Raw genomic sequence first — 14,247 nt, 5'->3', positions numbered from 1 at the left:
AAAAAATTAGTTCTATTCCATAGATTCTACAGATATAAAAACTTAGTTCTATTCCATGGATTCTACAGATATAAAAACTTAGTTCTATTCCATAGATTCTACAGATATAAAAAACTTAGTTCTATTCCATAGATTCTACAGATATAAAAAACTTAGTTCTATTCCATAGATTCTACAGATATAAAAACTTAGTTCTATTCTATAGATTCTACAGGTATAAAAACTTAGTTCTATTCCATAGATTCTACAGATATAAAAAACTTAGTTCTATTCCATAGATTCTACAGATATGAAAACTTAGTTCTATTCCATAGATTCTACAGATATAAAAACTTAGTTCTATTCCATAGATTCTACAGATATAAAAAAACTTAGTTCTATTCCATAGATTCTACAGGTATAAAAAAGTTCTATTCCATAGATTTAGTTCTATTCCATAGATTCTACAGATATAAAAAAACTTAGTTCTATTCCATAGATTCTACAGATATAAAAAACTTAGTTCTATTCCATAGATTCTACAGATAAAAACTTTAGTTCTATTCCATAGATTCTACAGATATATTCCATAGATTCTACAGATAAAACTTAGTTCTATTCCATAGATTCTACAGATATAAAAAAAACTTAGTTCTATTCCATAGATTCTACAGATATAAAAACTTAGTTCTATTCCATAGATTCTACAGATATAAAAACTTAGTTAGTTCTATTCCATAGATTCTACAGATATAAAAACTTAGTTCTATTCCATAGATTCTACAGATATAAAAAAATTAGTTCTATTCCATAGATTCTACAGATATAAAAACTTAGTTCTATTCCATAGATTCTACAGATATAAAAAAACTTAGTTCTATTCCATAGATTCTACAGATATAAAAAACTTAGTTCTATTCCATAGATTCTACAGATATAAAAACTTAGTTCTATTCATAGATTCATAGATTCTACAGATATACAGAAAAACTTAGTTCTATTCCATAGATTCTACAGATATAAAAACTTAGTTCTATTCCATAGATTCTACAGATATGAAAAAAAACTTAGTTCTATTCCATAGATTCTACAGATATATAAAAACTTAGTTCTATTCCATAGATTCTACAGATATAAAAACTTAGTTCTATTCCATAGATTCTACAGATATAAAAAAACTTAGTTCTATTCCATAGATTCTACAGATATAAAAAAATTAGTTCTATTCCATAGATTCTACAGATATAAAAACTTAGTTCTATTCCATAGATTCTACAGATATAAAAACTTAGTTCTATTCCATAGATTCTACAGATATAAAAACTTAGTTCTATTCCATAGATTCTACAGATATAAAAACTTAGTTAGTTCTATTCCATAGATTCTACAGATACAGATAAAAAAACTTAGTTCTATTCCATAGATTCTACAGATATAAAAACTTAGTTCTATTCCATAGATTCTACAGATATGAAAACTTAGTTCTATTCCATAGATTCTACAGATATAAAAACTTAGTTCTATTCCATAGATTCTACAGATATAAAAAACTTAGTTCTATTCCATAGATTCTACAGATATAAAAACTTAGTTCTATTCCATAGATTCTACAGATATAAAAAAAACTTAGTTCTATTCCATAGATTCTACAGTAATAAAAACTTAGTTCTATTCCACAGATTCTACAGATATAAAAAAATTAGTTCTATTCCATAGATTCTACAGATATAAAAACTTAGTTCTATTCCATAGATTCTACAGATATAAAAAAACTTAGTTCTATTCCATAGATTCTACAGATATAAAAAAACTTAGTTCTATTCCATAGATTCTACAGATATAAAAAACTTAGTTCTATTCCATAGATTCTACAGATATAAAAAACTTAGTTCTATTCCATAGATTCTACAGATATAAAAACTTAGTTCTATTCCATAGATTCTACAGATATAAAAAAACTTAGTTCTATTCCATAGATTCTACAGATATAAAAAACTTAGTTCTATTCCATAGATTCTACAGATATAAAAAACTTAGTTCTATTCCATAGATTCTACAGATATAAAAACTTAGTTAGTTCTATTCCATAGATTCTACAGATATAAAAACTTAGTTCTATTCCATAGATTCTACAGATATAAAAACTTAGTTCTATTCCATAGATTCTACAGATATAAAAACTTAGTTCTATTCCATAGATTCTACAGATATAAAAACTTAGTTCTATTCCACAGATTCTACAGATATAAAAAAATTAGTTCTATTCCATAGATTCTACAGATGTAAAAACTTAGTTCTATTCCATAGATTCTACAGATATAAAAACTTAGTTCTGTTCCATAGATTCTACAGATATAAAAACTTAAGTTAGTTCTATTCCATAGATTCTACAGATATAAAAACTTAGTTCTATTCCATAGATTCTACAGATATAAAAACTTAGTTCTATTCCATAGATTCTACAGATATAAAAACTTAGTTCTATTCCATAGATTCTACAGATATAAAAAAACTTAGTTCTATTCCATAGATTCTACAGATACAGATAAAACTTAGTTCTATTCCATAGATTCTACAGATATAAAAAAACTTAGTTCTATTCCATAGATTCTACAGATATAAAAAACTTAGTTCTATTCCATAGATTCTACAGATATAAAAACTTAGTTCTATTCCATAGATTCTACAGATATAAAAACTTAGTTCTATTCCATAGATTCTACAGATATAAAAACTTAGTTCTATTCCATAGATTCTACAGATATAAAAACTTAGTTCTATTCCATAGATTCTACAGATATAAAAACTTAGTTCTATTCCATAGATTCTACAGATATAAAAAAACTTAGTTCTATTCCATAGATTCTACAGATATAAAAACTTAGTTCTATTCCATAGATTCTACAGATATAAAACTTAGTTAGTTCTATTCCATAGATTCTACAGATATAAAAACTTAGTTCTATTCCATAGATTCTACAGATATAAAAACTTAGTTCTATTCCATAGATTCTACAGATATAAAAACTTAGTTCTATTCCATAGATTCTACAGATATAAAAACTTAGTTCTATTCCATAGATTCTACAGATATAAAAACTTAGTTCTATTCCATAGATTCTACAGATATAAAAAACTTAGTTCTATTCCATAGATTCTACAGATATAAAAAAAAACTTAGTTCTATTCCATAGATTCTACAGATATAAAAACTTAGTTCTATTCCATAGATTCTACAGATATAAAAAAAACTTAGTTCTATTCCATAGATTCTACAGATATAAAAACTTAGTTCTATTCCATAGATTCTACAGATATAAAAAAGTTAGTTCTATTCCATAGATTCTACAGATATGAAAACTTAGTTCTATTCCATAGATTCTACAGATATAAAAACTTAGTTCTATTCCATAGATTCTACAGATATAAAAAACTTAATTAGTTCTATTCCATAGATTCTACAGATATAAAAAAACTTAGTTCTATTCCATAGATTCTACAGATATAAAAACTTAGTTCTATTCCATAGATTCTACAGATATAAAAAAAAACTTAGTTCCATTCCATAGATTCTACAGATATAAAAACTTAGTTCTATTCCATAGATTCTACAGATATAAAAACTTAAGTTAGTTCTATTCCATAGATTCTACAGATATGAAAACTTAGTTCTATTCCATAGATTCTACAGATATAAAAAACTTAGATTCTACAGATATTAGTTCTATTCCATAGATTCTACAGATATAAAAACTTAGTTCTATTCCATAGATTCTACAGATATAAAAACTTAGTTCTATTCCATAGATTCTACAGATATAAAAACTTAATTAGTTCTATTCCATAGATTCTACAGATTAAAAAACTTAGTTCTATTCCATAGATTCTACAGATATAAAAAACTTAGTTCTATTCCATAGATTCTACAGATATAAAAAACTTAGTTCTATTCCATAGATTCTACAGATATAAAAACTTAGTTCTATTCCATAGATTCTACAGATATAAAAACTTAGTTCTATTCCATAGATTCTACAGATATAAAAAACTTAGTTCTATTCCATAGATTCTACAGATATGAAAACTTAGTTCTATTCCATAGATTCTACAGATATAAAAACTTAGTTCTATTCCATAGATTCTACAGATATGAAAACTTAGTTGTATTCCATAGAATAAATTTGGTATTAACTGAAATGTCATATTTTGTTACTAGTTTTTGCCAAATGTTGGTTATTTTTCTGCTGATGTCGGGAATATATGGTATGCAGCAGTATGTGGTTTCGTGATTTTTTGATTTGTGAGATATATTTACTTTTGTTGGTTGATTTTGCTTTATATCTAGGTGTGTGCATATAATGTTTTCTACAGTTTGTGGAGGAAACTTATTGATGTTGATGAAGTATTGTTTTATTTTGTCTAATTCATCGTTAATTTTATCTGGTAAGCATAGTTTTATGGCTGTGTTTATTTGGTTTCTTAGTGTGTTGAGTTTTTGTTTTGTTTCATATGCTGAATCCAAAGGAATGTATAGTCCAGTATGGCTGATTTATTGGTGGATTTCTGTTTTCAATTGTGTATCGGTTCTTGTAATTTTGAGGTTAAGAAATGATATTTGATTGCTTTCTTCCTATTCACACGTGAAGTTAATGTTGGGATGTGTAGAGTTAACGTGATTGAAAAATTGTGTGTGTTCCGTAGATGTGAATCCTGCAATCGTGTCATCTACATATCTGCACCAACATTATGGTGAATGTAATGCTGCGTTAATTGCTTGTGTTTCAACTTGTGTCATAATAATATTGGCTAGAATTGGTAATACTGAGTTGCCCATGCTTAGGCCATTTGTTTGTATATAATTGTGGTTGTTAAACATGAAGTTTTTCTTTATTGTGGTGAATTCTATGAGGGTTACTAATTCACTGCTGGGAATGTCTATTGATGAGTTAGGGTCTCGGATATAGAGTTCTAAAGCTATCTTGCAGGCTTCAGTGGTTGGGACTTCTGTAAAGAGGTATATAACATCGAAATTGGCCATTAAGGCTTTATGATTAAGTTGATTAAGATTAGACTTGAAATTAAAAGTCTTTGATGAATGTGCTGGCTGATGTTACATATTTGGAGAATACCCATGCTTTGTATTTACCAAGATTGTAATTAAACGATTCATATGTGGATGTTATTGGTCATATTGGACGATCTGGTTTATGAGGTTTGGGGATACCGAATATTTGTGGTGTGCGTGAGTCGGTCTTGCACAGGTAGGAATAAAGTTTATGAGACTCTGTTGGCTTTTTTCATTTTTAGTGGTATTTTGTTTAGTTGCGTCTCGTGTGTCTTTGTTGGACTTGTGTGTATTGGTTTTAATTTGTTTGTGTCTGATAGGATGTTCTTTATTTTTTGGATGTATTCATTCATGTTCATTATGACTATAACGTTTCCTTTATCTGCTTTTAGAATTTTTATGTTTTTGTCTTGTTTTAGGTTTTTAATGGAATTAATGTCTCTTTTGTAAGATTGTTTTTAGCTTTCTGTTGTGAAATTATGTTGATGGGTTTGTGAGAAAATTATTTGAAAAAATTGTTTAAAATGTTGTTTTTAGGTGTTTCTGGAAAATATAAATTTTTAATTTTTTTGGGAAGTTTGGCTGTTGGATGTCAATAAAATTGTCAGAGTTGTCTTTCTGTTGGTTGTTTTCTGTGGAAAGTATCACAAGTCTCCTGGCTAGGTCTTCTAAACATGTTTTAATTTCTGATGTTGGACCTTAGAACCAACCTAGAAAATAACCAATATTTGGCAAAAACTAGAAGCAAAATATGACATTCCAGTTAATACCAAATTTATTCCAAGCACAAATCTAAGGTCTATACTATGTAAAAACTACAATGACAAACCCCACACCAATATTATTTATAAAATACAATGTGATAACTGCCGCGACTTCTATATTGGAGAAACAAGTCGAAAAATAGAAACCAGATTCAAAGAACACAAATTGTCACCTTCACACGTTTTCGAACACTGCAATTCAATCTTTGGCTTTCCTTCCATCCAACAGTTCCTCAACTGCAGAAGTAAAACCCTGGAATTTATTGTTCAACAGAACAGATTATGATCAATTTCCTAACTTTTAAGTCAAATAGTGTTCTTTCTGCCTTCCTGAATGTCAATGTTAGTTGATATATCTTTTCCATGTATATGTTTTAGCTCCTCCTGAAATCTTACTGTCATTCTCCACAGTCTACACTTTACCTGCCTCTTCTTTAATGAGGATAATCTCCAATTTACAAATTCTACACATAAATTGCACATCTTCATTACTAGCTTCCTTCAAAGTACCTGCCAGTCCAAAGCTCCCAAATGAAATCCCGTCATTGTGCTCGTTACATCTGACAAACTTTGAACGCTTGTCTCCAAGTCTTAACCGTTGTATTGATACTTGCAGCCTTACAGTTATCAACACTAATTACCATAATCTTTTGCTAACAGCTGCTATTGAGCTTAACATTTAAGAATCAATTACATTATTTTTTATATCTCTACTCCTTCTTCACAATAACGTAATGAAGTTTAGCTATATAGAACTTTATAAATTAGTATAACTGACAACACACGTGAGGTTAATAACAAAATATCTTTAGTCTGATTTATAATCTACTTATTTTAATAGGCTGGATCTAAACTAGCGATCTTACTTGAAGTAATAAAGTTAATTCTTAAAACACCAAAAGATATTAAAACTTTTAGAAAAGGCTCGTTACAGTTACTTGAGTTGACAAATTTTGCTGTAATAATAAAACACGAAGAGAAAAACAGTTTTAGTAAACTATATTTTAGATTATATTTACTTAATAAAAATATATTTATCCTGTTCTACGATTTATCACAAGCTTAGCTTTAACGAAACCTAAAGTACCGTTACAATGTTAAGCCTATTTAAAAATTAAACCTTGTAAAATCTACACATTTTAAATTTTAAGTTTAAATTGTGACCATTTTTCTTTTATTTACAAATCAGACTCTATCTAGTTGTTATTTAACCCAAATGACTTCGAATTTTAATATCAAGATTAAATAACTCACAAATTCATAAGAGCGACCACTCTCACCCTACATCTCAAAACTTAGATTTTATGGCCAGTGTTAACATCTAAATATTGATGATGCTATATATATTTGATAGCATTTAAACGACAAAAAGCAACCTGAGCGTTGAGAGAATTTTTGTTCAATCGGAAATTTAGAATGAACAGATTTAAATGATAACAAATGCAATGGAATGTAAAAGAACATTTGATACACACGTGTTAGAAAAACTACTGTAAAGAAAGGCCCAAATATAAGAATAAACCATTAATATAATGATGAATATGAAATATTATTACTCCATCAGCTTTTATGTCCTTTCCAACAATATTGTAAGCTACTTTAGAAACACTCAACAATACGAGTATTGTATACACCGTCTCTTAGAAACCAAACTATCACTACACTAAGTTTCGAAGTCTCTGTAAAAAAAAACAACTCCGGCGTATATTTCACAATATTAATTTTACTAAAAGTAATTACAAAGGTTCTCTGGAAGATTTGAATTGACATAATAATGATGTCTATTCTGGGGAGTTTAACTCATGTATTTGTGTTGCTTGTAATATACTGTTGGAGGAATATGGCAATCCTGGCTGTCTTTAGGTTTTTTAAATGGCTTCTATAAGCCATTTAATTAAAGTAATGACGGCTTCCAGTAAATGTGTAACCACGGAAGATATGAAAGACGCTTTAAAATATACGTGTGAAGAAATCCGTACGGATATCTTGAAATATCTGATTATAGTTGTGGTAGCTGTCCTACGGCTTTACGTATCCATGATGAATATCGCAAGATACCTGATTAACGTAGTTGTGGTGGTTCTCATAATCTGTTTAATTATCTCAGCCATGATAGATGTACTAAAACATTCAAATAATGTCTTTAGGGTGGTTATCCTAAGTTGTTTCGTTAATATAATCCTGATGGTTCTCTGCAGATGTTTGCCTAACATTGTCATGATAGCCGTATACATATGTTTAACTTCACTAGTCATATTAGTTGTTTTCATGCATGTGACTGGAATGGTAATGACGGATATCGTGAGATACGTAATTAAAAAGGTGATGATCAGTATCTCAGAGAAACTGATTAGGGTAATAATAATGACTACACTCCGATTTATAATCGAAGAAGACATGATAGCTGTCCCATATAACATAGTTTACCTATTCATTAAGGTTATAACTTTTTATTTAATACATTTATGATGATTGTCACGAGAAAAAAAAATCGTATATATAGAAGAGAAATTGTTTGATATCAAAACTGTTGTAATGTAATCAGTGAAGTAGACTAGTATATGGGAGTGACATATGACAGAAAACTTTAGTGTTTAGTAAACATAAAAGATATCACACACGGTAAAGAACAACATGGAAATGAAATCCCAAGAGCTATTGAAGTAAGTGTAAAATCTTCCAAATAAACAATTTATTCCTGTCTTATCTAAATGAGGTTAAACGTTTTATAAACTTAAGAAACACCGAGATAAATTAATTCAATCAGTATTTATTAAACGATTAGGTGTGACAGCATTATTATAGCTAATTGTCTAATTATCTGATTGATAGTTGTACAGAAATATTTGTTTATGCTGATTACTGAATAAAGAAATAGAAGTGAATGAGTACAAGTGAATTTGTAACAAAATATTACATAACAACTATGCATTTTAAAAAAATTATAAATAATTTAATTATGGGTTCAAAGCCACGGTGTTTTTAAAGTAATTATGACAATAAAAGTACTTTTTTGCGTTTATTTCTTTTGTATGCAGTAAAATTTTTACAGCTTCTTTGAAGGGAAGAGAAAAATCTGAAGGAAGATTATGTGTTTAAGTACAAATTATTCAAAGAATATTCAATGAACTCCGATGCATGGAGGATGTTGGATGAGCGGTTAAGCTTATGTTAACAGTAATATTTAGCTGAGTTAAAAAAACTACAACACATAACCACGATTTTGTGTTAAGTTATCTAAAAAGGAGAAAACTGACAGAACCAGAATGTGTAATATTTATAATGAAGATTACACTGAAACAGGAGAAAATAACCAGTATAGTGATTATTTTTATCACAGTTATTAGGGTGATAACCGTGATTTACTTTAACCATTGACTTGTGAAATATTCGCAATCACTGTGGAGCACGTGGCAAAATACCAAATGACAATTACTGTATCTTTGGTTTTAATAGTTTAGAAACGAAATTTATGGTGGATTGATAATGATATAAAATACAGCTAATATTTGAACTCAACATTAAAGTAAACTATCATTAACTGATTACTACTTGGTCCTAGTTATTTAAGAGATTGTGATATAAGTAAAATAGTTTTGTTGTAGAGATTGGTTTTAGTGTTAAGAAAGGAGGTTTTAGGGTTGTTTAAGAGTTCTTCTGGTTTATATGAATTTTACTTCAAAGGTTTTCATCGTTTCTTTGTATTAGTTTCTTATCAAAAACACCTTGGATGTGAGAAAATGAAATCAAAATTGGCGACTAAAGTGTTAGCTACACTTAAAGCGTTGATAAGAATTTTACAGCAAATATCCATTCACTGGTTAACCAGTTTCTGTTCAGTTTAGAGTATTATGATGAGTAAAACAACAACAACAAAACATCAATGCGTGGCTTATTTAACTGAATATTTACTGTAACATTCTTATCAATACTGTCAGTGTAGCTACCAGTTTGGCCTTCAGTTTTTTATTTTATTCTTTTAAGCTAAGTTAAAAGATTTGATAGTTATTGTAGGTTTATCAGAAAACCGGGGGGTGCTCAAAAATGAATGATTTTGTATTCGGGCCCGGCATGGCCAAGCGCGTTAAGGCATGTACTTCGTAATCCGAGGGTCGCGGGTTCGCGCCCGAGTCGCGCCAAACATGCTCGCCCTCCCAGCCATGGGGGCGTTATAATGTGACGGTCAATCCCACTATTCGTTGGTAAAAGAGTAGCCCAAGAGTTGGCGGTGGGTGGTGATGACTAGCTGCCTTCCCTCTAGTCTTACACTGCTAAATTAGGAACGGCTAGCACAGATAGCCCTCGAGTAGCTTTGTGCGAACTTCAAAAAACAAACAAACAATTTTGTATTCGCCCACTTTTCTGGCTTTCAGTAATTTTGATGGGTTTATGGTTGTTTCTCTGATAAGTTGATTTTTTGTGGTTCAGGCGTGAAGAAAAACGATGAAGGAGGAGAGTTGTCTTCTTGATGGTGATTTGACAAGGGGTGTTTTAAAGCTTCCTGCCTGAAATCGATAAACCGATCACGAGCAGCAGATCCAAACAGCAGAGACCCGTCCCATGTAGGCCAGCGCATCACGTCCCAAAGAAGACACAAAGCCAGAACGAGAGTTTATTGCATCACAAAGGACAGTTACATATTACAATTTCACATACAATTATATGCATGGTAATTAACTTTATACTTATCAGAAATTTACAACATATTTTGTTTATACAGTTCATAGATATAAAACATAAACTATAAAATTACTAAACATTGAATATATTGGTAAAATAGAGAACATAACCACACATTGAATAATATAAACAAGATACACATGATTATTAATGAATATATTTGATCCATTGTTTCTTATGGCAATTAAACTGATAAAAGAGGTAGGTAGAGCCACAAGGTAAAACTCTCAAGTTGGTTGTTGGAGTGAGTGTTTGTTTCGTGACTAATGTGATTTAAGGGAGGAAAGAACTTGGTCCATGAGGCGGCGGGTGTTTGTGCAACATTGAATAGGTTATTTCTGGTTTTGGTCTTATTTTAGTATTTTTAGTATTATGACGTTGAATTTCTTGTTTTCTATAAGTAAGAGCCGATTGTATAGACGTGGATTCGGTAGGCAATTCGTACTGCTTTTGGTTGGGTTGACTTAAGTGGCACAGCGCAATGTCTGAGAACTTACAACGGTAGAAACTATAGTGGGCAAAGCACAGATAACCCCTTGTGTAACTTTGTGTTTAATAACAAACAATAACCTCAAGTCAAGTGTTACAGAGATGTGAGGCATGTTGTATGTTACCGGACATTCGTATTCCACAACAAGTTTTATATAGGCATTTTATATTATCATTATTATTTTAGCGTTGTAAGTCAGCAGACATACCGCTGAGCCACTGGGGGTTAAGGTAAATAGACAAAACACTGCAATTTCTTAAAATGTACTGTTTTTATAATAGAAAAGGTAGATTGACAAAATACTGCACTTTCTTGGAATGTTCTGTTTTGTAACACAAAAGGTAGATAGACAAAATACTGCACTTTCTTGGAATGTTCTGTTTTATAACACAAAAGGTAGATAAACAAAATACCGCACTTTCTTGAAAAGTTAGCTGGACATAGTATTGTATTTTCCTGGAATGTCATTTTTTATGATACAAAAATATAAATAGAATACTACACTTCTCTCAAAATGTTGTATTCTGTAATTTTGAATAATTTTGGGTTTTCTTAACTACGAAAGAAAATTACATTAATTAACAAACGAATATATACTAACCAAATAGGAAAGGAATTCGAGTTAATTTTTTTTTTTAATTCTTATGTTCCATAGCAGGGGCGTAGATGTTTTACACCCGATGGGGGGGGGGGATGATTTTTCAACCACTTACATGGACTGTTCAATTTACAAATTGGTAATTTGTAAATTACCAGCACGCCTATGTTAAAGATGTACATTTCGGCTACTGAAAAAGCCTACGTCTAGGCCTAATTATGTAATTCTATTGGTAAGAACACGAGAATCACAAGAACAAACACACAATTTGTAGGCCTGTGATACAATAAAACAATTCAACAGACCAAACTGTAGGGGGGATAACTGTATGCAATATACCCCCCACCTAAAATGAAGGGGGGATGTATACCCTCCATCCCCCCAGGATCTACACCACTGTTCCATAGTTTACAATATCACAGTGAATCCGGCAAGGTTAAGTTTTATTGGTTTTTGCACAGACGTACGAAGACAGACCACGGTATCTACAATACTAAAGTCTGAAATAACCACATTGGTAAGACCTACGTGTGATTAGTGTTGTGTTACCTTAACCGCATAATATTAAAAAAGGGAAATACGATAGACACAAGACTTTATTACTATTAAAATACATGTAAAATGATAATAAATACGCGTGATTTTTAACATAAGGATATACTGATTGTGCAATCAGTACAAACATTTTAAATAATTAAAACTACAAAGTAGTTTATTTTAAGAAGCTTAAGTAGCCTTTTTCTTGTAGCCCATGCTAGATGTAGAGCAACAAACAGTTAATTGAGTATATCCAACACAGGTTAAGGACCCATGTCATTTGACGCATGCGCTCTACTAGTCACTGCAAATAATGAGAGTTTTCCAGGCTAGTAAGCAAGCAGACACCTAAGGAACTTGATAAGGAAAGCTTTAACAGTGAAAGACGTCTGTTTTAACCACTAGGACGAACTGGGTAGACTACTGTTACAGCTTTAGTTCGAAGTTACGTGTGTCTTGACCGCTAAGAGGAACAAGGTAAGCTACTTTTACAACTTTAGTTTGAATTTACATCTATCTTAACCACCAGGAGGAACCAAGTAATCTATTGTTAGAACTTTATATAGAAGTTACGTCTGTCTTAACAATTAGGAGAAACCAAGTAAGCTATTGTTAGAACTTTAGTCAAAAGTTACGTCTTTCTTGACCACTAGGAGGAACCAAGTTAGCTATTGTTAGAACTTCAGTCAAAAGTTACGTCTTTCTTAACCACTAGGAGGAACCAAGTTAGCTATTGTTAGAACTTTAGTCAAAAGTTACGTCTTTCTTAACCACTAGGAGGAACCAAGTTAGCTACTGTTAGAACTTCAGTCAAAAGTTACGTCTTTCTTAACCACTAGGAGAAACCAAGTAAGCTATTGTTAGAACTTTAGTCAAAAGTTACGTCTTTCTTAACCACTAGGAGGAACCAAGTTAGCTATTGTTAGAACTTTAGTCAAAAGTTACGTCTTTCTTAACCACTAGGAGGAAACAAGTTAGCTATTGTTAGAACTTTAGTCAAAAGTTACGTCTTTCGTAACCACTAGAATGAACCAAGTTAGCAACTGTTAGAACTTTAGTTACAGAATAATCCGTTGAAACAGTTTTTTGTTTTTGGGAAGGCAGCTAGTCATCACCACCCACCGCCAACTCTTGGGCTACTCTTTTGCCAACGAATAGTGGGATTGACCTTTACATTACAACGCCCCCACGTCTGGGAGGGCGAGCATGTTTGGCGCGACGAGGGCGCGAACACGCGACCCTCGGATTACGAGTCGCACGCGTTTTAAATACAGATATGATTTATCAAATATGTGAAAAAAGTGTATGGATAATGACAAATGAAACTGATATATTTCTAGAATGCTTTCGTTATTTCTTATACATTGATCCTATCTATCTTTTGTCTTCTAGAATTAGAAAATACATTATTGTAAACCTTTGTAAGTGCTGTTTTCAAGCGTAGTTTACGTTATTATAGACAAGCACTGACAAACACAATTCATCTGGTTTACGTGTTATAAAGAAACGATATCAAAATTTAAACAATAACTCTATTTAATGTGTTTATGTACAAGAACCTTCCTGTTAGTGTATAGGTGTATCATATTAAACATGAAAAGGACTTTCGTTACAACAATCTCTACACTTCAATATAATATCAACAATCCAACACCACTTTTATACACTCCATTGATTTTAACCATCGATGTAGAATGCAGACTGTGGGCTCCATAAGTATTATATTTAAAGCAAGAACTGTTAAAACAAAGAAGAAATGAAACAGTTTTAATAAAAAATAATACAGTCACACACACACACACACACACACACACGTACAAAATAATACACTAATATATATATATATATATATACACACACATGTACAAAAACAAAGCATGTTTTCGTGTTCTCCATACTGAGGTGTTTTTTTTATTAATTTTGTGAGATAACAGCTGCTAGCAAACTGAGAAATTCGTCCCTAAAATCTAAAGATGTCTTTGATGTAAAGGAATGTATCGTGTATTAGGGTTAGCGAGCCTAGAAGATCACTGCATGATATAGGTTAAACAGCGTTCGTTATCACCTTTATTATTTATGTAAAATATTTTCCTAATTTTACAAAACAGATCCTCCTGATTTCTAGCAGCAGACG

The 14,247-nt window shown here is 30.8% G+C and overlaps 1 protein-coding gene across 1 annotated transcript in view; it reads left to right on the top strand.

Moving 5' to 3' along the window:
- Positions 1 to 11,995: 11,995 nt before the first annotated feature.
- The window catches only part of LOC143242033 (prolyl 4-hydroxylase subunit alpha-2-like), a 28,024-nt gene continuing 25,772 nt past the window's right edge, over positions 11,996 to 14,247 (top strand). Inside the window, exons 1-2 of the mRNA XM_076485373.1 lie at positions 11,996 to 12,093; positions 12,376 to 12,590. The gene's annotated coding sequence lies outside the window, so the exon portion shown is untranslated. The remainder of the gene's footprint in view (positions 12,094 to 12,375; positions 12,591 to 14,247) is intronic.

Source organism: Tachypleus tridentatus, unplaced genomic scaffold (genome assembly GCF_004210375.1).
Source record: "Tachypleus tridentatus isolate NWPU-2018 unplaced genomic scaffold, ASM421037v1 Hic_cluster_1, whole genome shotgun sequence".
Taxonomy (NCBI): domain Eukaryota; kingdom Metazoa; phylum Arthropoda; class Merostomata; order Xiphosura; family Limulidae; genus Tachypleus; species Tachypleus tridentatus.
This window is presented reverse-complemented; position numbering and strand designations above follow the sequence as displayed.